The sequence below is a fragment of the Macrotis lagotis genome, chromosome 1 (genome assembly GCF_037893015.1).
Source record: "Macrotis lagotis isolate mMagLag1 chromosome 1, bilby.v1.9.chrom.fasta, whole genome shotgun sequence".
Taxonomy (NCBI): domain Eukaryota; kingdom Metazoa; phylum Chordata; class Mammalia; order Peramelemorphia; family Peramelidae; genus Macrotis; species Macrotis lagotis.
In genome coordinates this window covers 171,403,711-171,427,811 of record NC_133658.1, presented here as the reverse complement: position 1 = coordinate 171,427,811, position 24,101 = coordinate 171,403,711, and the positions used below count along the sequence as shown (strand labels likewise).

Below are 24,101 nucleotides of genomic sequence, written 5' to 3'. Positions count from 1 at the left end.
GGACTCATTGCCAATACCCTGGTTATGCATGCAGCTGATTAGGAATTTTATTCTGCAGACAAAGCACTGCCGAAGTACTTAGCCACCATTATTTATTGCCTGGGCTCCTGCTGTCAGTGCCCTGTTATATATAGAGCGCCATCCATCTCATATCCCAGATGCCTCAGGGTAGAAGGGAGAAGGAACCACATTCAGAATATGTGCAGCCCGTCCTGAAGCAAACTAACCACAGCATTGTGGTTTGCCAGAAACTTCAGCTCCATATGTTTCCTGAATGACAGGTCTGGAAGTTGGGGGTGGGAATGGAATGGGGGAAATGGAGAAATAGGGAGGAACTAGAGAGCTTTCAGGAAGTTCAGGAAAGCATCAGGCTATCAATCAACAACCATTTATTCATCGATCACTAGGGACCTGGGATTGTGCTAGGTGGGATGAGGAAAGCTGGAAAAGAAGGAAAAAGAAAGAGAGGGAGAGAAGGGAGAGAGGGGTGGGAAAGAAGAAGGGAGAGAAAAGAAAAACAAGAGACAAGAAGGAGGGAGAGGAGAGGAGGGGAGAGGAGAGGAGAGGAGAGGAGAGGAGGGGAGAGGAGGGGAGAGGAGGGGAGAGGAGAGGAGGGGAGAGGAGGGGAGGAGAGGGGGAGGGGAGGGGAGGGGAGGGGAGAGGAGAGGGGAGGAGAGGGGAGGAGAGGAGAGGAGAGGGGAGGAGAGGAGAGGGGAGGAGAGGAGGGGAGGGGAGAGGGGAGGGGAGGGGGAGGAGAGGAGGGGGAGGAGGGGAGGGGAGGGGAGAGGGGAGGAGAGGAGAGGAGAGGGGAGGAGAGGAGAGGGGGGAGGAGGGGAGAGGGGGAGGGGAGGGGAGGGGAGGAGGGGAGGGGAGGGGAGGGGAGGGGAGGGGAAAGAATGAGGGAACTATTTGGAGAAGGAGGACACTAAGGGCTGGAGCTTCAAGTAGAAGGTAACTGAGATGAAGGAATCAAAGGCATCCTAAAAGGAATTTTGGGTTGGGAGTGAGGGGGTAGAGAGGAAAAATAAGGAGCTACACAGATTTATTTCCATATCACTCAAACTCCAAAGAGAATATTTTGCAAAGCAAAGCGAGAGTAACAGAATTCATTGGATTTTTCAAGAGGTCTAGAGTATACAATAAAATAGGGGCAGCTAGGTGATTCCATGGGTGGAGAGCACAGGCCCAAGAATCAGGAGGACCTGAGTTCAAATTTGACCTCAGACACTTAATAATTCCATAACTATGTGACCTTGGTCAAGTTACTTAATCCCATTGTCTTGCAAAAAAAAGTCAAAAATAATGGGAGTAACACTGGAAATGTGGACTGTGAAAATGAGCAGGTAAATTAGAACATACAATAAAACAGTCATAGCAACACTTATGAGTCTTAGTTGGCTCAGTGGAAAGCATGCTGGACCTGGAATCTGGAAGACCTGAATTCAAATCCAAGTACAAATATTTAGTAGCTTTATGACCTTGGCCAAGACACTCTTAGTCTCATTTTCCTCATCTATAAAATGGATATATAATAGAATTTACCTATTAGAGTTGTTATGAAGATAAAATGAGATATCTGTAAAACATGAAAATCTTGAAATACCATACAAATGTGAGCTCATATTATTAATTTCTGTTATTTCCAAATTCAAGTTGGGTAGAGAATGGTGGAGTGCATACAGAATTTATAAGGAGCTTTGAGACTCTGGTGCCCACTCCTCTCCAAGCCTCAGTTTCCTCATCTGCAAAATGGGAGCAATGGTGTTCAAATTACTTGCATTGCTGTGAGCAAAGAAAATGCTTTGTAAACCTTAAAGCCCCAGGAAGAAAAAAAATTCACCATCACCTTCACTATCTTCTTTAATACTGCTAAGAGACCAGAAGTAAGAAGACAACATAGCAGCTCAACCGTGACTTGGAGAGACAAGAATTGAGAATTTCCCCAGGCAAGAGAACCTAACCCTGGGCTTCTACCAGTGCTCTTAATCATTCATAAATATGCACAGACATACCCTAGTGTGAACCTCATCTGCATCTGGAAATTAGTGGCAGAATGAAGTTAGGGGAAAAGAAGCAGTTGACCCATCCCCTGTGGAGGCCTGTGTGACCTTGAGCAAATCATTTAATCTACAATGAGCAAGCCACTTAAATTCTCATCTGCTAGTTAAATAGGGATCGTGGTTCTTTCTTTCTATTCCTGCCACTCACCCAGGATTTCCAGAGGTTCTTTTCTACTCTAAAATCTGTTGAGATTACTCCACTCTGATACAGGAGGAAAACAGAAACACAGACCCTACCACACTCAAGGACTAATAACTTTAGCTACCCTAGGCTGCGGTCAGTGCAGAATGGATCACACTAAGACTAGGACCGTAGCCAAACTGGTACAGGAAGCAAGCCCTAAACTGGATTCTAAAACTGGCTAAGGGAGGAAAAGGCTGGAAAGAGAGGGTTCCAGATTAGTTTCCTCATTATCTTATAAACACACCATGTCCACTCTAACCTACTGCCCCCTTCATACCCTCCAGACCCTTCTATCTAACCTTTGAAGCCCAACTCAAGTCTCACTTCCTCCAAGAAGTCTTCAGGGTCTATTCCAACCTTCCTTGATCTTCCAGCTCCCTCTCTGAGCTCCAAAAGACACTGGCTGTCTGTGAACCACACTATTAAGCACTTAATCATTTCCTGACTCATATTGCTGCCTGGGTAAGGGATGCTCAGGGTCTATCAATAAATTTAGCCAGCCTCCCACAACCCACCAGGCACCACATGGGATCAGAGGAGCAGAATCAGACTCTAAATATCAGAGTGGAAGGCGGCTGAGAGCTAGCTCAGCTAGCCCAGCCCTCTGTAAACCCAAGAGGGCTAGAGAAATGTGAACTATTATTATTGTTGCTGTTCATTGATACCCATACCTGAGGTGCTCTGTGGTCTCTTCTTCTCAGGTACCAAACTACTGACACCTGGGTTGCACTGGGAGAAGATCAAGAACCAAACCCAAATTATAGATTTCAAGTCAAGAAGGAATCCTAGAACTAGCGGTGTGCTGATAAATGTTTAACAACCAGATCTGGGGAGGGAAAAGGGAGATGTATCCATAACACACTTTTGCATTTGATCTGCGTTATTAAGATTTTCTCCATCACTTTCTAAGTCCTAGAGACAATTAACAATGCAATAAATCAAGTGCTTATTTGAAGTATTTATGGTATCTAAGGTGGAAGTGCTCGCCTTGAAATTTTAACAACCTGAGAAAACCAGAGCCAAGTAAACTTACTACAACACACCCACAGAGGTCATTTTTTCAGGTAAAGAAACTAAGACTTAGAGAGGCTAGTAATACTTAAATATATCCAGATAGGCTAGAGTCAGAGAGGGAGTGCAGAGAGGAGACTCCTAATTCAGTCCTTTTTACAGTGAGCCCCATTTTTTTCAGATTTTCCAGAGCTCTGCATTAGCCTCACCTCTTCACCATAATAGAGGTTGGGTTGAATTTGGATTATAAATGATATCAATATCCTTCAGTGGACCTATAACCTCACATAGATACACTCGGCTAACCTCCTACTCTAAAAGTTCTGAGTCTATAAATTGAACTGGTTTTTTTTTTTTTAGTAGCAATCACATAGTATCCTCAAAGTCAGCAAGACCTTAGGCAAGGCATTTAATTTCTTTTTGTTCCAAATAGCTCTCTAAAATGATAACTTACATAAAACATGCTGACCTCTATTGGTGGAAAGAGTTCCCTTCTCAGAGTGTTCTCTATACCCATGAAATCTTAAATTCAATCTTTATCATTCTCTGTAGAATCACAGAAACAGCCAGGGGAAAAAACAAGTGTGCTATAATAATCATCATATACCAGATTCTAAAGCACATTGATTCAGATGCAATAAATTGCTTTTTTTCCTAACACCAACATTCCTTGGATGATGTTATATGGTTGTGAATTATAGAATATCTCAATCTCCAAAGTCATATTTGCAAGGGACCCAAAAGGCAATGAAGAAACCTATAAAAGGACATAACTTATCACCAAGGATACCTTGCACATAAGAAATGAAGATAGATATGAATATATGTACATTTACACAATAATATGTATGCACATACATACAAAGATGACTATCTGTATGAGTGCAATATATATACATATGTGTTTGTGGGAGATGTATGATGGAAAGAAGAGGGGGACAATCATTTAGTAAGAGTGAGGAGTTATAGAAAGACAACTTAAATGCTTTATTACACACACAGATAATATTAAAAGACCTAGGAGAAGGCCTCCGGTATGTTGAAAAGATCTTCTGTGTAAGGTTTATGGGAGTGTGGAAATAAAATTATATATGACAAAAATGGCATGGATAGATTTTTTGCTCCATTGGAGGAAGTACTCAATAAGGTCCTTCCACTGGAATGGATTTAAATATGGTCACTTCTTAATACAGGTCAATTTTGATTTAAAGTATCCCCAAAAAAACTGCACTCAGAGGAGGAATACTCAGGGTTCCCATTATTCTCTACCCTGATCAGGTAATATCTAGAATACTGTTCTCAGTTATATGTACCATTTTAAGGAGGTCATTGACAAGTTGATGAATGTCCAAAGGAGGGCAACCAAGGAAACAAAGTTCCTCTAGATAAAGTCTTAAGAGAATCAGTCAAAGAAACTGGACTAAAAAAAAACACACAAAAAACAGAAAATTTAGCTGTTTTCCAATATTCAAAGAGTGTCATATAGAAAAGAGATTAGATTTCTTCTTGTTCTCAGCAGGCAGTAGGTGGACTTTGCAAATAGATGAATTTGAATTCTATGTAAAGAAAATTTTCCTAACAATTACAATTATCCATAAATGGAATGGGCTACCTGGGGAAGTAATGGCTTTTTCCTCAACAGAAGTCATCAAGCAGAGAGACTGGATAGCCATTTGTTAAGTATTTTTTTAATAATGGTTTCTTATTTACATTCAGGTTGCACCATATAAACCTCATGAGGCCTCTTCCGACTCTGATTCTGTGGAGCAGGATTTTTTCTGTATCCATAAAAGGTTAGTGAAGATGTTTTGTTCTCAGGGTATTAGTAACAGATCTTATCTAAAGCATTGAGTCTCTTCCATCTTGAAGATATCCTGCCTTCCACCATCTTACTCTCCACCTCCCTAAATTATCCTTTGAGGACTCAGACCACTTGAACACTCTAGTCATACCAGGAAGAAAATAACATAAAAATGCAGACTGAGAAATATAACGAAAACTGTTACTTGAGCCTTGTTTTAGAATCTCTTTCCTCTAACACTCCCCATTCATGTCTGTAATCCTTACCCAAAAGGTATAATTATCCATTACCACCACTACCCTTCATGTCAAATTGAAGTACCCAGATGGCTTGACCAAGGTTGGTTTAACTTTGAACTGTTCTGTGGCCATAGAGTAGTAAGTCAAGGGTATGCTGGTAAATATTTAACTAGATCTATGAGTAGAGCATGGGAGCAGGAGGAGAATTTATTCATAAGTATGCAATTCAATTTAATCTTCATTAACATTTTCTTGTTTTCTTAAGTCTAAACAATCAACTAAAGAATAAATCAGGGGGCAACTAGGTGGCACAGTGGATAGATCACCGGCCCTGGAGTCAGGAGTACCTGAGTTCAAATCCTACCTCAAACACTTAATAATTGCCTAGCTGTGTGGCCTTGGGCAAGCCACTTTAACCCCATTGCCTTGCAAAAAAAAAAAACTTAAAAAGAGAATAAATCAAGTCTCTATTTTGTATCATTTGCTGATTTCTAGAGTGTAAATGTTGAATTCGACATACCTGGTAGGAGTTAGCATGAGCTGGCCCCTGCACACCGCTGATTCAAACCTTGTTCCCATTCCCCAAATGGATAAATTGTTCATTTAGATAACAGAAACTTTCCCTCCTCTGTGTCCTTGTAACCCAACCCTCTATAACAATCCTATGCTTTAAGGAAGTAGATGCCACTATGCTGATGGCATCAAGCCTAGACACATTGTAGAAGTTCCTGGATAAGATTCATTAAGAATTTGAGCCAGTGACTCACAAAAGAAAAACCAAGAGAATGAAGATCACCTATTATCTTGGTATGCTTCAGCTTTGGACCCATTGGTAATCATTTAATATCTTTAAGCCTGTCCACAAGTGCAAAACTACTAAGGATGATGAACCAAATTAAAACATAGTTGAGAAATTTTTAACAAAATATTAATTTATGGCTTTCTAAGTCAATATATGGTCCATTTAAGTTTGACACCACTGGTTCAGACCATAATATGCTATCTGGAGAGCTGGTCCAGCCTTGTATATTCCCTCCCTACAAATGGACAATGAATTAAGTCTATAATTAAACAGAAGGAGGAGAGGAAACTGGATTGCCTTTGGAAAATTACAAAGTTCTTTTAATGATTTCAAAGCTATCTACAAAACAAAGACCCATCATTTTATACCAATATTTTTCCGGTGTTGTATGTCTATGAGTCATGGAATACTACAGCCTCTGAAGAATGGAAATTGAGGATTAACCAGAGGACAATGGAAAAGCACATGGTGGAGCTGGTTAGGCTATAGTCTATATCTATATCTATCTATCTTACCTATCTAATACATATATATGTGTGTGTATTTGTGTGTGCCTAGACCATGTATGAAATAGGTCCAAAAGAGTCATCCCAAATAGTGTCCCACTGGACATGTCTAGTCTTGGGATATCTCTTCAGTCACCTATACTCAGGAAAGGAAACACAAAGAAGAAAAGCAGGTTGGGACACTAAAGCCCAGGCTCAAATCTCCACATGGGAACACTTATTATATACCCAGAGATTTTCCCAGGATAAGCTAAAATAGTCTAGATTGAGCATCCAGGTGGCTCAGAGAATAGAGCAAAAAGCCCTGGAGTCAGGAGGCCTTGAGTTCGAATTTGACCTCAGACACTTGACAGTAGCTGTGTTACCTGGACAAGTCACTTAACCCCAAATGTCTTACCAAAAAAAAAAAAGTCTAGATAAAATATGCAGCCAGGAAGGGAAGAGGCTGAAGATGAATCTTTGTTGTCTGACTCTTCATGACCTCATTTAAGGTTTTTCTTGACAAAGTTACCAAAGTAATTTGCCATTTCCTTCTCCAGCTTGTTTTACAGATAAGGAAATTGAGGCAAACAGGGTTAAGAGACTTGCCCAGAGTCACACAGTTAGTAAGTGTATGAGGCTAGATTTGAACTAAACAAGAGTCTGCCTGACTCTAGACCCAGCACTTCCTCTTCTATGCCACCTAGCTGGGTGGATCGCTTTTCTTTAAAAGTTCTTGAAGTTCAAGGGGTTGCGCGGACATCCCAAAGGGATTGAGTGGTCATTTCAACACTGAATCACACATGTTTCTCTGAGTTTCTGGAAGTAACCAGAGAATCTCTAATTCAGGTTTCCTAGAATGGATTTATAAGGTCCATTCTACACATATTCTATGATGTGGGACCTACCTGTGTAGTCTGGAGAGGAGAGAAGATTAAGAAAGACACGGTCAATCCTCCTTAAAGTGAAGGATCTGGGAGGAACTCACCAATAAGAGGGAGAAGGGGCAGAGGCAGAAGGTGCTGCTAAGATAAAGAGACATGGAAGAGAAAGTCTAAAAAGCCAGAAGTATAGCATGAAGAAGACCTTAAAGATCATCAGACAAAGAGATATCAAACACATAATCTTTGGCCCCACATCTTTTGCTCATGAAACTCCTGAATACAGCCTTAACAAGACTGAAATATAGTTGCTATTTGATTTTAATGGGCCGATGTATTGATTTAAAAAAGAAATATATAAACATGTGGTTTTCTAAATCAATATGCAGCCCACAGGGATCTTTATAATTTAGTGGTCACCATTTTTATTTGTATCTGCCACCATTGACCTAATGTGCCCTATTCATTTTACTAATAAAGAAACTGAGGCCCCAAAGCTACAAATGACTTAAACTCAACATTTGTTCAACAAACATTTATCTAACACTTACCATTCCCAACACGTCATGCTATTTGCCAGGCCTACAAAGATAAACAATGATTTGCTCATGATCACCCAACTAGTACGTAGAGGGAGGAGGACATATTTGCTCTTCAACTTCAGCAAGCCAGAAACCAGCACCTCAAACATTCCTAGATTCTCTAAATATTCCATTAGAGACCAATTCCCATAATGACTCTAAATCCTTTGAAAACTCAGTTCAAATCAACTACACTTCTCAGATTGGACTCCACCACCATGGTGTACCATCCTGGGAAAAACTAACATCAGAAAATGTATCATCACAGAGATTTCACCTCATCAGTACCCTCAGATGCCTCTGCCTGGAGGTTTGGAAGATGGAGCAAAAAACTCCTCCCAAAACCTCCACAGAAAGAAGATTATTCCTTTTTCCATTCCCATCTCTTTGGATTCCACTCTACCATTATTGAGTCCCAGAATTTTCAGCTTCCACTTGTGTGTGGTTCCCCCCTTTGATTGTAAGCTCCTTGAGAATAGGGATTCTCTTTCTTTTTTCTTATTTGTATCCTCTACACAAACTAAATACTTAATAAATGTCTAATATAATATGTCATATTGTATTATATTTGCATTTTCAGCCTGTGAAATCTCCCAATTCAAATCAATGAGCCTTTTTAAACCATCTTCTATGAGAAAGATATGGCAACGAGAACTAAACTCTCCCTAATCTTAAGGAGCTTGCATTCTAATGGAGGAACTGAAGAGGAATATAGCATGTGCAGAGATAAGCAAATTAAAAAGACATTTCAAGGGGAAGGGGTGGAGAACTAACAATGGGGGAATCAGGAGGAAGCACCCAAGATGATCCTTGAAGTTAAAGGCTCTAAAAGACAGAGGTGGAGAGAGAACATTCTAGACATGGAATACAGCCTCTGCACAAGGATAAATATGGTAGATGGCATGTTGACTTTGGGGAACAACTAATAAGTTATTTTCATTAGCACAAAGAATGCACTCATGGAAATAGCAATGAGTAAGTCTGGAAAAGGAAGAGGGAGCTAAATTATGGAAGACTTTAAATACCAGACTGAGGAGTTTGTGTTTTTATCTTGAGATCCATAGAGAATCATGAGAATTTTAGAGGAGGAGAGTAAAATAGTCAGACATATGTTTTAGGAATATTAATTTGGCAGCTGTTCAGAAGATGAGTTTGAAAGGGAAATGAGTGAAAACAGGGAGACCAATTAGGAAACTCTTGCAATAGTCCAGGTGAGAGATAATTAAGGTTAAACTAGATTAGTAGTTGTCTATGTGAGTGGAAAGAAGGGGCCAGATGTGAGAATTGTTGAGGAGACAATAGTTGGCAACTGATTGGATATGATGGGGGAATGACATGGAGCAATTCAGTCAAGAATGACTCCAAGGTTAGGAACCTGAATGATTGAAATTATGATTTCCTGTACTAAAAGAGGGAAGTTTGGAGGAGGCAAATAGATCTCTCTGGAGGAATGAGTTCTATTAATTCAATCCTTGGAATGTCAAGTAATTTTTCCATTAATTGGTCTCAAAACTACCTTTCAAGGGACTGGTGTCTTGGTTCTAATTTTGTAGAATCTGGTGAATGAATCTGCATTTTCCATGTTCCCTTTGTGATTTTAAATCCCTTGATTCCACTCTCTTCTGACTTTCGTCTTTCTAGACTGAAGCAGCCTCGAATTCTCTGTCCTGTGTGGGCAGGTGAGCGGTCAGGGGGAAGCTGGGCAGTGTTGGGATGTGGAGTTTGGTTCTGTGTGGGTGCTCTTGGCTCAGACCTTGAACATTTGCAGACAGTTTTGCTTAGTTAGACATTTCAAACAAAGGGCTTATTTGGCATACCTGGTCCTCCAGCCCCCACACTCTTTCTAGTCAGCCGGAAGGGGATTTATAGGAGCACAGTCTGACTTGAAAAGCCTCTTTTGAAATTATGACAGCTCCTTCAGGATTAGTAGAAATAGAGCTAAGCTCTGGGCTTGCACCACTAACCAGGATAAGACTAGTGGGTTCTCTCAACTTCCTGCCACTCTCAATAAGCAGCGAATTAGGGGTGGCAAATGGATGTCAGAAAGGTCATTAATTTGGGTAAATATGTAGAAGATCAATACTTGGGAAACTTGGGAGATAGCCTTTGAAAAATGCAAGGACCTCCCTATAGTCATTAGTCATTAGAGGAGAGATATGAACTCCAGTTTCATGGATTCCAGAGCCAGTATCCTTTTTATTGTGTAACATACTGCCTCTCTCAGAAGTATAACCCACTATAGAGAACTGGAATTGCCTCTCAGAGTCCAATTTCTTGAACCCAAAGGCTCCCTGACTTGCTTCCTTAAGTCCAGGCAGCCCTGGGATAGAAATCAGTTATCTAAAAATTAAATACCAACTTTGTGCCAAACACTGTTACTTTGTAAATAGGGTTACCAAAAAAAAAGCAAAAAATTGTCCCTACTTTCAAGGAATTCACAATCTAATAAAAAGTGATCCAGAAAAGGTTTTTGAAAATCTTCTGGCCTTCTTTTCCCACTTAAGCCTTCTTTCTTACTTCAAACACCCTCATCCAAACCAACTTGAACTCCTTAAACTACTCAAACTCCTCAGCCCCTTCCTCTTTAGGAAGAGCATTACCAGTGCTCACATGGAGAAGCTACATGGAGGGAAAAGTGGTAGCATGCCTTTTGGTCTTGTTCTCTAAACTAGGCAGGTGCTCACACTCTGAGCCCATAGGAAAGAGATTATTGGTTTTGGGAGCATTCCCTGGCTGTTCCCCAGGGGCTAGAGAAGTACTATTCAAACAAAGTACTTTGTTCTCAGCAGCTAAAAATAAGCTTGCCAAGGGCAGGAACAGTGGAAAGCCTGGTCACAAGGGGAGAAGGACCACCAGGCTGGGGGCAACAGCTGTCCTGTGCTCCAAGGCTGAAAGGAGAGCCAGAGGAGAGGCTGTGGAGTATGCCAGGAAAAACAACAGCCTCCAGGACGGGGGCCTGAAGCACATCTTACTAAATTCTACCCGTAGTTCAAGAGTCCCTTGTGCTTTGGTGAGGGATGCTGGGAATTAGCTGACTTTTTGGGCATCCTTTTCCAACATCTTTTCCCCTCTGATCTTTAATGAACAGTGCTTTCCCTTGTCTTCCCTTTCTCTTCTCCTTTGCCTCAATGGAGTCAGCCCTGTCCACAGGTGTAATAGGAGGCTGCCTGTGTGGTCTTATTTCTGGGAAGCTAGGAAGAACCTCCTTCCAAAAAAACAAGCAAAACAATCCTCCAGCTCTTGCCTGACATTTCTTTAAGTGAATAGAGAGCACTAGACCAAGATCTGAATTCAAATCTAGTCTCAGTAGCTGTGTGATCCTGGGCAAGTCATAAAACTTGTGTCTTCCTCACTTTCTTCAACTGTAAAATGAGGATTAATAATATCTGCCCTACCTACCTCAAAATTTCTTTTTAGACTAAAATTAGATAATGTATATAAAATGCCTTATAACTTGTAAAACTCTGTTCACATATTAGGTACTGTTATTACTAACAACTCTCTTGCCTTGCTGTCTAATATAAGTTTTATCTCCCCAGCTGGTTTCTTGAGAATCCTGTCTCTTGCCTCTTTCATATCACGGACAGTGCCCTGAACTGGGCAAATAAGAGATAATAGACAAATGCTGAGTTCATCAGAAATGAGCCTAATTCAAGATATACCATCAAACACAACCATGTGGGTGTCCCTTTTAACCACTCCCTACATGAGGCTACCTTGAAGGTTTCAGGTACAAACCATCTGAATGCTGTTCAAAATCATCACACCTCTAGTAAACATGGGAAATCAGGAGAAAATCCCATGTACCACCTCCCCTCCAGGGAGTCTGGGCAATCAGCCTGGGCTTACTCAAAAAAGGACTTTGGACTGTTTACCCAAGTTGGGCTAACACCTCCACTTTCTGAGAAATGATACCAAAGTTGTGGCAAAGTTCAGGGTTGTAGCCAGATACCAGAGCCTGATGTTGAAAGTTCCTGGAAGATTCTGTATAGCCTGGCAAAGAAGAAGGCTTGTCAGAGTAGAAGAGGATAACAATAGGAGACATTTCAATAGAAGTGTTTTAAAGTTCACAAAATTCTTTATCGTGATCACATTTGAGCCTCACAACACTGAATGAGATTGGCTGTTTTATAAATGAAAATTGTTCATGGAATACTTGAGGCAATATTAAATTTCATTCCATGAAAAAATGCTCCAAATTACTAATAATTACAGAACTATGGATTAAAGCAACTATGATTTCTACCTCACATTCATCAGATTGGAAAAGTAAACTCAGAAAAGGAAAATGACAGATGCTGGAGGGGCTGTGAGAAAACTAGCATGTGAATACATTGCTAATGGAACTGTGAATTGATTCAGACATTCTGGAAAGCAATTTGGAACAATTCCTAAAAAGATATTGAACTGTGAATACCCTTTGACCCAGCAATACTAGTACTAAATATGCCTCAAAGATATTAAAGAAAGAAGGAAAGGATCCATAAATACACATACACATACACATCATATACATACACATGCACATACACATACACATATATTTATGGGTTGTAGGAAAAAAACTGGAAACACAAGGGGATACCCATCCATTGGGGAGTGAATGGAATGGAATACTATTATTCTAAAAGATATATAAAAAGTATGGTTTTAGAGAAACTTGGGAAGTCTTGTATGAATTGATGCAGAATGAAGTAAGCAGAACCACAACAATAACAATAATATAGTTATTAAAAACTACTGTAAAAGTCTTAAGAATTTTGAATAACACAAGGATCAATCAGGATTTCAGAAGACAAATGATGAAAAATATTAGCCATCTTGGGAGAGAAAACTTAATTTTAGACATGACTAATGTCAGAATTTTTTTTTCTTTTTCTCTCCCAGATTTCAGATAATCAATTCTTCAATCTTTTTTTGCAGGTTAAATGTGGTAGGGGGAAGGAAAGGGGTTGTGTGTGGGGTAGAGTAAAGTATTTCTTAATAAAAAGCACCAAGTTCTTCTTACCATCTACAAATAAGGAGTACAATTGTCCAATTTCATGGGGGATTCACCCCTTCAGAAGGCAATGAGTCATTTGTATAGTGGCCTGTGGGGTAACCTGTACTTCTGACACCTGATCCCTAGAGAAGGAACTGTACATATTTATCTCTAGAGTTTTTTGTTCTTTTTCTTCTTTTATTGGAAAAAAGGAATAAGAAGCAGAGAAAATTTTTCATTGAAGGAGAAAAACTGAATTTTTTTAAAAAGCTTGCCAAATCAGACACTATGTACAATGATCCTTAGGAATTTTCAGAACCCCAGGACCACAATCTCTCGATATGTTTTCCTCCAGAGCAACTTATTCCATCCTAAACAAGACCAAGAATTTATAGGGGTAGCAAAGATGAGGCCTAAGCAAGAGGTGGCTCTAGAAAACCTGACTTCTGAGCTTTCCTCTCTGAGACCTGTGTCAAATTAGTATGAGGCCTATTTCCCTAGCTCTACTATATCCAACAGAGTCTGTTAGCTTCAAGGGAAGGGATTAGGAAGAAACAGGAGAGAAGGAAGAAAGGGAGAAGATGGAGAGAGTGTGTGCAGTTGAAATTGACTTCAAGCAAATTTAGTATGTGAAAACCTGTATAAAATACAATAATTATTCATCATTCATCAATTCAAAATTGATTCAACACAGCATTTCTACAGCTACTTCTTATAATGCATTTAAAATAGGTTTTAGCTTTTTAAAAAAAAGTAAGGAACACATGACCTGCAGAGAATAAGATTTGCCTGTATATGAAAATCGAAATTCATAAAAGCAACCTATTGCTCTTGATTTTCCTTTCCAAAAAGGATTCCTTTAACTAGTAATATCATGGTGCATTTAAAATATGGCTTCATTTTCATCCAACTTTTAAGCAATATATTCATCATATAAATCAAGGCACAGTCCTCTATTATTTGATAGGGAAAAAAGGAATGGAAGGTGGGGGGAGTTCAGAATGAGGAACTACTGGCCCTGTAGTTACGCCTCAGTCAATCAATCAACAAGCATTCACTGAACTTGTCTTTGGTGCTAGGCATTGTGGGAGGTTTTTTGGTTTGATCTGGTTTTCAGTCTTCACCAATACAGCTCTACAATTTGTCTCTAACTTCTAGTCTTAGAGAGTTTCCTGGAACACTGAGAGGTTAAGTGACTTATCTGCCATAATCACATAGTTGATATGAGTCATAGATAAGATTTAAACTTTGGTTTTTCCAGATTCTCAGACTCTCTATCCATTATGGCAAGCTGATGTGGAAGATATGGAGAAGCATGCCAAACTCTAAGAGTGTTCACCATAATTGGTAAATGGAGACACATGCACATGAAAAGTTAACCAGCAAAAAAGGCAGAACATGCTAAATACCAGTATACAGACAATAAGCATTATAGAACAGAGAAGGAAGAGTAACAGAGTCCCAACTATAAAACGAAGTTATTCATCATTTGTGAAGTGTTCATAAATCAAGGGTTATAGAATTTTAGAGCTGAAAGAGACTTTAAAGGTTGTCTAGCTCATCCTACCCAGTTAATAGATGAATAAAATGAGACCCAAAGAGATTAAGAAGCATAACTGAAGCAATCTAGGTAGTTACAAAGTTGGGATTAGAACTGGGTCTTTCCTATCTTTTTCTTCTATTTTACCCAGAAATTTATTCTATTTCTTTTGCCATACTAAGGATCCTTAAGAAATACCCTAATGGGGGTGGCTAGGTGGCACAGTGGATAGAGCACCAGCCCTGGAGTACCTGAATTCAAATGTGACCTCAGACACTTAATAATTACCTAGCTGTGCCCATTTGCCTAAATAAATAAATAAAAATTAAAAAAAAGAAAGAAATTCCCTAATGAATATGGACCTATTTTATTCTCTTTATTCTCTCTCAGATTTTAGATAATCAATTCGTCCATCTTTTTTTCCTAGGTTAGGAGTGATAAGGGAAAGAAAGGGAGCATGAGGTGGGGGGAGAGTAGAGTAAAATTTTTCTTAATAAAAGCACAAAGCTCTTCTTACCATCTAAAAAAATCTATTCTGAGTTCCCAACATAAAAATATGGAACAAAGAGAAATAAGAAACACAGTTTGTTCAATTTCATGTGGGACTCACGCCTTCAGAGGGCAATGAGACATTTGTTTAGTGGCCTGTGGTATAACCTGCACTTCTGACACTTGATCCCTAGAGAGGGAACTGAGCTCCTGGCCCCAGCTATTACTACCTAGTCATGAGATCCTTTTCAGGCTGTTTTGCAAGAGTTATCCCTCTAGGTATGCAAATGACTTAGCCAAAGAGAGAAATGATAAGAATTTGCTTATTTACATATTTTTTTCCTAGCTGCTCTATTGTATAAGTGGCATATGAAGCTGAAATATCCCCACTCCTCTTTCTGCTTAGTGCAAAAACTAAACACATCTGCTGGTTATTTTTTCTTTCTTTCTTCCTTCCCTCTCTGTATTTCTCCCTCTTTCACTCCATCTCCCGAATTCAGATATTTTCACCATTTTTCTCCTATACCTAGGATGCTCTCCTTTCTCATCCTCACCTCCCAGCTTCCCTAGCGTTCTTCAAGTCTCAGCTAAAATCCCATCTTCTTCCAGAAGCCTTTCCTGATCCCCCTTAATTCTTCTGCCTGTTTCTATTGATTATTTCAAGTTTATCCTGCATATAGCTTGTTTGTACATGGTTGTTTCCATGGAGTCTCCCATTAGACAATGAGCTCCTAGAAAGCAGGGATTGTCCTTTTCACCTTTTTTTAATATCTCAATGTATCACCAGTGCCTAGGACAGTGCCTCATACAGAAGTAGAAAGGTAATAAATACTGACTCTTCCTCTCACTTTCTTTCTCTCTTTTCTTCATCTTCTTCATCTATCTCCCTCTCTCATTTTCTCTGTCATTGTCTCCTCTTCTCCTCAATTCATGTACCTTCCCTCCTTTATAATGCTATAATGGAAGGGATACTGAATTTTTAATAAGAAAAGATGGATTTTAACACTAGCTTAGTGTAACTATGATCAAATCGTTTCTCACATCAGCAAATTATGGGAATTGGCTCAAAATGTTTTCTAATGCCATTTTCAACTCCTATTCCAGAACAATCAACAAATATTTATTAAAAGTACTATTACTATTACTAAAAGCCAGGACACTGTGCTTAACAGTAGGGAAACAAAGAAAGGCAGAGGTAGCCCCTGCCATCAGGGTTCTCACCTGGGAAAACAACACCAAAACAATGATGTGTAAACAAGATATAGATGGGATAAGTTGGGATAATCAGCAGAGGGTAGATATAACCATTATGGTGACTGAGAAAAGTTTCTTATAGAAATAGGTAATGTTTTTTTATATATTTTCATATAGCATTTTTATATATACCCACCAAAGTCTTATTTATTTAACTTACATGCAGAATAACTCATCACATAAAATGCCAGACTGAATGAATCAAAAGCTGTTGGGGAGAAATATCAACAATCTCAGATATGCAGATGATAACACTCTGGCAGCAGAAAGTGAAAAGGAATTAAGAAACCTCTTGGTGAGGGTGAAAGAGAAGAGTGTAAAAGCTTACTTGAAGCTTAACATCAAAAAAAATAAGATTTTGGCAACTGATCCCATCACTTCCTGGCAAATAGGAGGAAAAGAATGGAAGCAGTGTCAGATTTTATATTCTTGGGCTCAAAGATCACTGCAGTTGGAGACTGCACCCATGAAATTAAAAGACACTTGCTCCTTGGAAGGAAAGCTATGGAAAATATGGACAGCATGCTAAAAAGAAGAAATATTGCCTAGCCAACAAAGGTCAAAGTCAAAGATAAGATTTTTCCAATATGACAGTGAAAGTTGGTCTATCAGAAGAGCAGACCCACAGAATTGATGTTTCAGAATTGTGGTGCTAGAGAAAACATTTAACTGTCCCTTGGATAGCAGGAAGTTCAGATACTTAAAGGAATTAATTCAGACTATTCAATGGAAGGACAAACTACTGAAGCTAAATCTTAAGTACTTTAGCCATATAATGAGAAGATAGGACTCATTGGAAAAGACCCTAATGTTAGAAAAGATTAAAGGCACAAGAAGGAGAGAGCAGAAGATGAGATGAATAGTGTCATGGAACTGATGAATGTGAACTTGGGCTGACTATTGAAGAATAGAAGGACCTGATAGGCTATTGGTCCATCAAGAGTCAGAAATGACTGAATGACTAAACAACAAAAAATAGAGCTCTGAAAGAAGAGATGAAAAGAATTATTTCATTTGAAATGACTATAGACAATACAAAACACCTAGGAGTATGCCTGCTAAGACAAACCTGAGAATTATGTGAACATAATTATAAAACATATAAAATTAGAGTTAAATAAATGGAGAAATAGTAATTGTTCATTGGTGGGTTAATGTGGGATTGGGAGGGAGGGAAATAACTCAAAATGCAATAATAAATTAATTAATTAATTAATTAATAAAAAAGAAAAGGAAAACAAAAAAGAGGTGATATTCTTTCTTTTTTAAAAAAAATTATTTATTTTTCCAACTACATGCAATGGTCATTTTCAATAATCATTATTTTGCAAATTTTCAGTTTCACATTTTTTTCCTCCCTCCCCTATAGCAAAAAGCAATCTAATATAGGTTATACATGTATAATCTTGCTAAACAAAGATCCACTTTAATCATGTTGTAAAAGAAGAATCACATCAAAATGAGAAAAACATTAGAGAGAAAAAATACTATATAAGACAAGTTTTAAAAATTGAATATAGTAAAATTTTATCTGTTTCTCAGGAAAGTTCCAGAATTCTTCCTAATATGGATATTTTTTCCTATTGCAAATCTTTTGGAATTATCTTTGATTATTGTACTGCTGAAATGAACAAGTCCATCATGATTGATCATCACCCAATACTGCTTTTATTGTGTACAATGTTTTTCTGGTTCTGCTCACTCCAGTCAGCATCACTTCATGCAAGTCCTTCCAGGTTATTCTGAAGTCCCATCCCTCATGATTTCTTGAAGAACAATAGTGTTCACATTCATATACCACAGTTTGTTCAGTCATTACCCAACTGATGGGCATCCCCTCAATTTCCAACTCTTTCCCGTTACAAAAAGAACTGCTATAAACATTTTTGTACATGTACATTTTGTACATTATCCTTTTTTATGTCCATATATTACTATTGGACCTAGTAGTGGTATTGTTGGATGAAATATGGAACAGTTTTATTGCCCCTTTGAAATAATTTCAAATCACCCTCCAGAAAGGTTGGATCAGTTTACACCACTAACAATGCATTAGTCTTCCAGTTTTCCACATTCCTCTCCAACATTAATTATTTTCCTTTTTAGTCACTGATCAAACTTTTAGGTATGAGGTGGTAGTGACTCAGAGTAGTTTTAATTCACATTTCTCTAAATCAATAATAATTTATTGGTCCTCATATGACTATAGATAACTTTAATTTCTTCTTCTGAGAATTGTCTTTTCATATCCTTTGACCATTTATCAGTTGAGGAATGAAAAGGTGAGATTTTATCTGGGACTTGAAGAAAGCCAGGAAACAATGAAGAAGAGAGAGTATTCTAGGCATGGGTTCAGACATAGAAAATGAAGAGAAGGGAAACAGACTATCTTGTGTGAGAAACAGAAAGCTCAGTGCCTCTGAAAGAGAATAAAGTGTAAGAAGACTGGAAAGTTAGGAAAAGCTTTAAAAAGTCAAATAGAGGGTTTTCTATTTGACGCTGGGAGGAATACATTTGCTATATTAGGGAGTGACATGGACAAATTAACACTTTAGGAAGATCAGTTTGATAACACAGTGATGAATAGGAATGGGAAGAAACTTGAAGCAGAAAAATCAGAAGGCAACTGCAATAGTCTAAGTATGAGAGGATGAGAACCTGCACTATTAGGGCTCAAGGGAAAAAAAAGGGGAAATACCCATATTAGCTGCAAATATCGAATTGACAAAGTTTGACAACTGCTTGGTTATAGGGGTTGAGAGAGTGAGAGAAGACAAAGATGAAATCTAGATAATTAGCCTGAGGGATTTGGAGGATGGCCATGCCCTCAATGCTAATAGGAGAAAGAGTTTGAAGGAGAAGATAGATCTATTTTTAGACACATTTAGTTTTAAATGGCTTTTGCACATCCATATGTCTAAATTTTGAAAGAAATGAAGTATAGATGGGGAGGGAGAGTAATCTAAATATGAGAGATAGCTAAGGAAAATGTCAAAAAGTAGGAAATGGAGTGAAAGAGATGGAAGGAAGGAGGCATTGAGGAATGAAGGAAGGAAGGAAGGAAGGAAGGAAGGAAGGAAGGAAGGAAGGGAGGGAGGGAGGGGAGGGAGGGAGGGAAATGCAAGACTGAAAGTCAGGGAAAAGGGCAAGGCTAAATCATTTTCTTGGTGATAAAAATGAAATTTATGGGAGCTGATAAATGATATCACCAAGAAAAATATTACACAGGGACAAGAGAAGAGGGCCCAAAACAAATACCTATGGATATTATCATGACCTAGATAAAGATCCAGGATAGAAAACTGAGAAAAAGCTGTCAGATAGGTCTTAATTCCTATGTTCTTCTTTAATGAAGTGTCCATGATTTGCAGAGCACTATACAGATGCTGGGAAGATGTGAAGTTTAGACAAGATATGGTCTCTACCCTCTTTGTAATCTGCTCAGTGAAATACAAAAACAGGGGTAACCATAATGTACAATGTTGTATTATCTCTGAGGAGGCCCTGTTGCCTGATCTCATTCAGAAATAAGTGCAAAGGACCATCAGTAGTTACAAGCTCATCTCAAGTTTATTCATCTCATTCAACACCAGAGATGCTCCAGGGACAATTGCCAAGCTCTGCAGAGAGCTCAGAGAGCTACTCAGAGAAGTTACCTCTCTAGTAGGCTACTTTTTCATAAATCTAAAGGTCCAATATGTGTGAATTTATCCAACTAGACTTTTAGCTCATGGCACCACCCCTTGCTAGAAAATTCCATGCCTTTTCTCTTTTCTTCAGTGTTTCAAAGAATATTTACTCACAATTATAGCCTAACAATATTCAGAGCTTTTTGCTGGTGTTGTCAGGTTTTTTTCCATCACAATAGGAAGAGAAATAAAACCAAATGCATTAAATATTCAGAATGACTTATGTGCTGGCAGCTACTTTCTAGAAAACCTACTGGTCTTTTTCAGCAGGTAAAATATAGTATCTAACCCCCCCCCAAAAAAAAAGAAAACATAGTTCTAGTGTTTAGATTCAAGCCTCTCGTATAAAGGAGGCAAGGAGCCAAACATGGAGCCAAACAACTGGTCTGGGTGCTGAAGATTCTGACAGTCTCTCCTTGCCCTTACTGGTCTGTTTTCTCCATAAGGACCATGCTGGCCCTTGGTTCCATTGGAAATCTGGCTTGGAAGGAAGCTCCTTCTTTGAGTTCATGCCGATACTACATACAGTCACCACTTACCTTGAGACAACTCATGCTAAATTCTCCTCACCGTAAAGATCTCATCACCAGAAAAGAAGTTATAGGACAAGAAGTCAGCTGTCTCAACCCATGGCTATATTTCTCAATGTGCAAGGAGTTCTTAATTTTCTTTTGTGTCATAGTTCTCTTTGGCTGTCTGAGCTGTAGGAGCCCTTCTCAAAATGGTTTGTCTTTAATGCATAAAATATGTAGGTTACAAAGGAAGTCAATTATATTGAAATATTATCATCAAAATTTTGTAAAGAAGTTCATGAACTCCAAAGTTAAGAACACTTAGAAGACTGGAGTTCTTTCTCCTTGAAAAAGCCTACAAGTGGGAGCAGCTGGTGGAGCAATAGATACAACCCTGGCCCTGGAGTCAGGAAGACCTAAATTCAAATTCAGCCTCATAGACTCGAAATTTACTTGCTGTGTGACTTTGGGCAAGTCAGTTAGCCCCTTTGCTTCCCCACCACCACCACCACCACCCCCACACACACACAGAAAAAGCCCATAAGTCAACTGAGATCCTAGATCAATTCTCTCAGATCCACTTTGCCTCTTCCCTTGTCCCCCAATCCCTTTCTCTTCCTTGCAGGGTCCCATCCCCTTAAACAAGACAAAGAGGAGTGTATGGAACAGATTGAGAAAGGAGGCTTACAAACATGATGATCATATGAGAGAAGTCCAAATTCAGTGTCAAATGTAACAGGGGCTCAGTGAGAAGAAGGTGCTTATGGACCTGGGAGATCAGAGAAGTTTTTGTGGATGTGCTGAATTTCAAGTTGGATTTTAAATGATGACTAGTAACTCAATAACCAAAGAAGGGAAAGAAAGATATGCCTGGTCCAGGCATATCCACTGGCAGGTGGATGAAAGAGGCTAGTTTGGCTAAAACCTAGTTTGTAGAGGAAAGAGACAGGACATATGTCTGGAAAGGTTTTCTCCTTTCATTCAGAAAGGTTACATAGAGGAATAAAGAAGTTTCTATCTGATATATAAAACCAATGCAGTAGCAGCCTGTCAGGGGCATGGGAATAGCAATCATTACCAACTCTCTTATACCTAACTCAGAACTCAGAACTTGAACTTGGGGTCAGGGGACAAGAGAGAGTAAGGATGCTACTTCTGCTCTCAGCATCAAAAAAAAAGAAAGATTGTGAGGGGGGTGATGTCCAGCCCACAATGCAGAAGTCATCAGCCAATAAGGTCATACTTGTTTCTTAGATTTGGCTTATTGAAAACCCGAGTGCAGCCTCAAGCTGCAATTTTAATGCCAATGAATGGCCATGAAGATGACTAATAGTTTGATTCCCAAGGACTGATGATGAAGCATGCTACCCACCTTCAGAGAAGTGATGAACTTGGTGCAGACTGAGACATATTTTTTGGTATATGGTTAATATAAGAATTTGTTTTGCTTGACTTTGCATATTTTTTATCAGAATTCTATTTTCCTTTCTTTTTTTCCCTGTGAGCAGGCAGCATGTGGGTGGGAGAGAAAAAATATTTTGTTTATAGAAAAAATTAAACTAAATTTTAAAATAAACAAAAGATGATAGTTAATAGGAAGATCATTAAGGAAAAATGATAATGGAAATGACAAAGATGCAGAAACTAATATGGAATTTAAAGGAATTAAGCATTGCATTTGAACTGAAAAAGGTAAAATTATTTTTACAATAAATAAATTTTATATACTTTTGATGTCATAAGTCCCCTATGGAGAACAGGGAAGCATGAAAAGTCATAGAAGGGTTGCGATTTGCACTGGTAGCAGGAGCGACTATCCAAGTTAATGAAATCACATTGAAGGATGATGACATATATCCAGAACCATACAAGGACAGGGTGACTGATGCTTTGCCTCGGGGTGACAAATTTAGCAGGTGCTACAAGCATTTATTATCAGTCTAGTGGCATAGAAACAGAAGAGCTTGACATGCTTCAACCACCACCATGGACTTCTACTGCATCAGGTTTTCCAACAGAAAGGACAAGGAACTGCCAGATAACTGAATGATGCTGGCCACACAAAGCAACAAAGCAAATTCATGGATAAGGTCAAAACTCTGAAGTCATAACTTGCTTCTCCTCTCTACCTTTACATATCTAGGAAATATCTAAGGCTTGATTTAACCTACTCTATCTATTGCCCATCTAGCTATCTCTGCTTCCTCAGGGTTTACATAATCACCATAGTTTTGGAAATTCCACCATTGGGGATACATTCTTCATTCCTTTGGATTGACTCTCCAGGCATCTTATTTTAAAATGGAAGCACTGCAGCAAAGGTGGAAAGAAACATAATTAGCTGCTTGCTACAGTTAAAAGAAATGCTTTTTTTTATTTAACATTTTTTTCCCCCAGGAAATATACTTTGCTGGTGTTTTCATTGGGTGTTTATATTTGTCTCCTGCATGGAAAGGAAATTTGTCAATAAAAACCAAGTGATATCAGGGAAAGTTTCAATTTAACCAATATTTTGGTTGATTACATCAAATCATTAGAAAAGGATGAGTCCCTTCCTTTTGAAAAGGCAGGTTGAAAAAAATGATGAGATTGTTCTCCCAGAGGGGAGAGCTCTGAATAAACTAGGAAAAGCCAAGACCAGACAGTATATTGTATGTGCCTCTTGTTGTTTTTCCCAAAACTTATTTAGAAAATATTTTATTTTTCAATTATATATTAAAACAATTTTTAACATTCATTTTTTAAAATTCTGAGATACAAATTCCCTTTCCTTCCCCACCCATTGAGAACACAAATCATTTAATAAAAGTTAAACAATATAATACACACTATGTATATATAGTAACTATATATAGAGAGAGGTAAGTTTCAAATGAACACAAAAAGGACACAAAACTTGTGGGTCAGTGGATAAAGCAACTAGGCCCAGAGTTAGGAAGACCTGAGTTCAATCCAACCTCAGACACTTTCTAGCTGGGTGACCCTAGACAAATCACCTAAACTCAGACTGCCTGACAAAATGGATCCACTGGAGAGGGAAATGGAAAACCACTCTCATATCTTTGCCTTGAAAAGTCCAAATAGGATAACAAAGGACTGGACATAAGTGGAAAAACTGTTGAATGGCATAAGTGTATATCTCCTTTTTTTTGTAATTTTCTTAAATTAAATTTTTTTTCCAATTAAATGTAAAGGTAGTTTTCAACATTCATTCATTTGCAAGTTTGAGTTCCAGTTTTCTACCACCCTCCCTTCCCTACCCCCTCACCCACAGCAGCAACCAATCAGGTAAAAATTGTACATGTACAGTCATGTTTAATATATTTCCATATTAATCTTGTTGTGAAAGAGGAATTAGAACTAAAGGGGGAAACTATGACAAAGAAAACATAAAAGAAATTTTTAAAAGAGAACATAATAGTGCATCTCTTTTTTTAAACAGTTCAAACTCACTGAGAAGAAAGAAATTTGGACCTGAGTGGGATGTTAAGACCTTAGGCATCAAGGAAGTTTTAATACAGTAACCTATAATTTATATTCCAAATAGCAAATAAACATAAAGTGGAATAGACTGAACCAGAAAGGTAGGAAA

The 24,101-nt window shown here is 38.6% G+C and overlaps 2 long non-coding RNA genes across 10 annotated transcripts in view; one reads left to right on the top strand and one right to left on the bottom strand.

Annotated features, from left to right (window-relative positions):
• The window catches only part of LOC141504412 (uncharacterized), a 135,483-nt gene extending 129,523 nt beyond the window's left edge, over nucleotides 1-5,960 (bottom strand). For 8 of the 9 annotated variants that reach the window (XR_012473356.1, XR_012473354.1, XR_012473359.1 and 5 more), the window contains exon 1: nucleotides 5,816-5,958. This is a non-coding gene — a long non-coding RNA (uncharacterized LOC141504412). Of the gene's footprint in view, nucleotides 1-5,815 lie in introns of all 9 variants that reach the window. The other variant, XR_012473358.1, reaches the window with a different exon arrangement.
• Nucleotides 140-16,544, top strand: LOC141504414 (uncharacterized). The gene is made up of 3 exons (XR_012473363.1): nucleotides 140-281; nucleotides 4,972-5,048; nucleotides 16,475-16,544. It is a non-coding gene; the product is annotated as an uncharacterized LOC141504414 (long non-coding RNA).
• Nucleotides 16,545-24,101: the final 7,557 nt, after the last annotated feature.